Below are 3,875 nucleotides of genomic sequence, written 5' to 3'. Positions count from 1 at the left end.
CAAAGACAAGATTTGACCGGTCTCAAACAACATGTGAGGGAGGGAGGCTAGGACAGGGGGAGGTAGGAGAGAACCCACAGAAAAGGGATGCTCGTCTCTTTGATGACTTGGGGCTTTAATGATGGCTTGCCTGGGAAGGGTATCAGCATGTGCTTGCCGAAGTGGACAGTTAACTATTTTTTTTTTTTTTTTTGGTTTTTCGAGACAGGGTTTCTCTGTGTAGCCCTGGCTGTCCTGGCACTCACTTTGTAGACCAGGCTGGCCTCGAACTCAGAAATCCGCCTGCCTCTGCCTCCCGAGTGCTGGGACTAAAGGCGTGCGCCACCACGCCCGGCGACAGTTAACTATTAACCACACACCTGATTGGCCAGAACACCCTGTTTCCTGTCTATACCAAAGAATGGTTCCCCTCACTGGTGTCCACTTCTCCCTTTTCCCTGGGCAGCTTCACTTGTCCAGCCCTTTTTCTTCGTGACAGTATCCATAAGGTTAAGTCCCTCCTCCTCTCCCTCCTCCCCTCCTCTAGTTTCTTCTTATCCCTCCTCCTTCCTGGTTTTCTCCAACTAATTCTAGTTAATAATTATTTCCTCCATTTCGGTGGCATTGGATTCTTTTTTTCCCCTCTTTAACGATTCATTTATTTTATTTTTTATGTGCATTGGTGTTTGCCTACATGTACGTCTGCGTGAAGGTGTCCGTTCCCCTAGAAGTGGAGTTACAGACAGTTGCGAGTTGCCATGTGGGTGCTAGGAATTGAAAGTCGGTCCTTTGGAAGAACAGCTGCTGAGCTATCTCTCTAAGCTTTTGCATTGAATTCTTATCTGTGACCACTTTCATTGTCTTCATCATCATCATCATCATCATCATTTTAGTTTTTTGAGATAGGGTTTCTCTATATAGCTCTGGCTGTCCTGGAACCCTGTAGATAAAGGGCTCTGCTGCCCTCAAACTCAGACATCTGCCTGCCTTTGCCTCCTGAGTGCTGAGAATCTGTGACCATCTTAAGATTCTGCATATGGGCTGGTGAGATGGCTCAGTGGTTAAGATAGCTGACTGCTCTTCCAAAGGTCCTGAGTTCAAATCCCAGCAACCACATGGTGGCTCACAACCATCTGTAACGAAATCTGATGCTCTCTTCTGGAGTGTCTGAAGACAGCTACAATGTACTTACATGTAATAAATAAATAAATAAATAAATAAATATTCTGCATAAGCCACCAGTAGAAACAGACATTTTGAACCTGGTCATTTAAAAGTAGAGCTTGCATTAAACAGGATCAAAAGACAAAAAAAAATTTTTAAAAGAAAGAAAGAAAAGAAACACATTCATAGGCGCACCCACTCCTTTTTAAGATGGGTCCGCATGTGCCTGCCTGCGGCAAGCGTCTGCCTGCAGTAAGCGTTTGCCCTCCTCTCTTTCTCTCCCCTGTGTCCCCCCTCCTCTTCTCCCACCTCTTTCCTACCTCTTCCTCCTTCTCCTCTTTCTCTTTTTCCTCCCTCCCCTTCCTCTTCCTCCTCTTCTTCAGTAGTTGTTATAGGTTCATGGTTCATGCTGTGTAGTCCAGGCTTGTCTCAAACGCAGGATTCTGTTCCAGCGCCCCCTAGCGCTGGCATTACACTCATGAATCACCATGCCTGGCTACACTTAACTCTTTTTCCTTGGGGGGGGGGGGGGGGGAGGGAATCCATTCCAAAGGTAATTTACACAAAAATTGTGGCTATTGATATAAATGTTATTTACAGTCTTAAGTCAGACGGAAAAGCAGAGACCAAAGCCTAGAGGTGGTACGTACTGATTTCCTGTGTGGCTTCACATGCAGCCACTGTCAATAAATAACTACAGAACACACCAGAAGGGTAGAATGACCAGAAGGGTAAAATGTGCCGGCCCGGTGGGTTAGCGTCACTGTGCTGCAGAAAGCAACACAAGACCAAAGTCCTGGAACACCAGACTCCATCCTGTAGCTCGCGTGCCCTACTCTTGGTTTGCCTTTTCCCTCATACTCCTTTTTATAAAAACCTCGAGTCCCTGTTCATCCCCTTCTCCCACCCAGCAATTACAGAAGAAAAGACACTAGATGCCTGAGATCTCACATAACCTTTTACACCCGATATTTTCACTGTCTTACTAACAACCCTCTCTAGGAGTCAGCGAGGGCTATGTTTTGCAACACCCCAGGGTGGCAAAGATCTGTATGCGGGATTTTTCCCCCCCATTTTTGCCTTGGTGATCTCTTTTGGCACATCCACCTGTCACTTTGTGCCCCTCTCCCTGTGTTCTGGCAGAATTTGAGTCATGCAAATTGCAAACTGGTAAATAGCAACTTTGCATATTTTGAATAGGAGGGAACATCAAGGTAGAACGCATCCTGTATGCTCAGAGAAATGGGAGCCAGGGAGGACTGAGAGCCAGGGCAGGTCCAAGGGCCTAAGTATATTCTTCAAAGTATTTTATCATGCTCACTATAGCCATTGTATATTTATGAATTAATTTGAATTATTTACATGGTCAACATTTGAGACAATAACCCGAAATAATCAAAGCATGCAAATGCATTGTTTCTCTTTGAAATGTGGAAATGGGGCTAGGGAGCTGGCTCAGTGGGTGGAACAGGCACTCCCGGTCAAGCCTGCCAGCCTGAGTTCATTTTCCTGGACACACACACACACACACACACACACACCACAGCACATACACATAATAATAAGCACATACATGTAATTTTAAAAATCTGGAGGTTGAAGTAAACTGAAAGCATCAGATCAGAATGTCTTGCCTCTTTCTCTACAGAGTAGTTCCAAAGCTGCCACTACATGTCATTACAGGTCAGGCTTCATGACACGTGTTCAGAACATGGCCATGTGGTTCTGAGGGGAGCCGATAAATTCCGCAGGGAGGAGGGATCTCCTGCACGGCCAACCCTTGAGTGATAAATTTCTTAAGCAAAAGGTCTTTAAAATTCCACTGACCTGTGCTCGCTTCGGCAGCACACATACTAAGATTATCACAGCCCCTGTGCAAGGATGACACGCAAGTTCGTGAAGTGTTCCATATTTAATAAAAAAAAAATTCCACTGACCTGTAAATATCATGCAGCCCGACACCAGGGCGCCCAGCTGCCGATCTCAGTGTGGAAGAAAATGACAGAATGAGAATGGGTTTTCATTAGGTTACAGACTTGGTGCTATTTCAGTGAATGCTTGGACTGGTAAGAATTTTTTAGTTTTACTACTGAAATGAAAATAAATCTGAAGTTTCTGTCAAGTTAAAAAGAATCACTATTTCCTTATTCTTTTTTTGTTTTTTTTTCCTTCCTTTCTTCTTTCTTTTTTGTTTTTTGTTTTTTTTTGGGGGGGGTTGTTTTTTTTTTTCTTTTACAAGACAAAACAGCCCTGCTTCTCTGTGTAACAGCCCTGGGTGTCCTGGAACTCTGATTTGTAGAGCAGACTGGCCTCGAACTCACAGAGCTCCACCTGCCTCTGCCTCTGGAGTGTTTGAATTAAAGGTGTGCATCTCCTCGCCTGGCTTGGATTATTCTTAAATCCAAGTTCTCACTGTGACTCGGTAAAAGAAAGGGAGCTGCTATCCACATCTGTCCCTCAAGTTAAAAAATAAAAAATTTTCTTTTCTGTTCTTTCTCTTTTGTGCTGCCTAGCTGTCGACAAAGAGTTTTCGAGAAAGATAAATGTTGCATCTCTGTAAAGACAGAAGTAACACAAGAGGCAGGAAGGTGGAGCCTTTCCGAGGTAGAGCTAACAGCTTGCTTCTTGAATATTTTATGACCTAGGTATTAGAATGAGGCTTCTGAAGCAGGAACACTGAGATCTAGGAACAAAAGAGGGGGACTGAGAGAACAGACTGAAATTTCTTAAAA

At 44.4% G+C, this 3,875-nt stretch overlaps 1 pseudogene; it reads left to right on the top strand.

The window, feature by feature from the left end:
- The first annotated feature begins 2,972 nt into the window (after window positions 1-2,972).
- On the top strand, window positions 2,973-3,059 carry LOC115032623 (U6 spliceosomal RNA; annotated as a pseudogene).
- Window positions 3,060-3,875: the final 816 nt, after the last annotated feature.

Source organism: Mus caroli, unplaced genomic scaffold (genome assembly GCF_978045245.1).
Source record: "Mus caroli unplaced genomic scaffold, Mus_caroli_1 scaffold_13, whole genome shotgun sequence".
NCBI lineage: Eukaryota > Metazoa > Chordata > Mammalia > Rodentia > Muridae > Mus > Mus caroli.
This window is presented reverse-complemented; position numbering and strand designations above follow the sequence as displayed.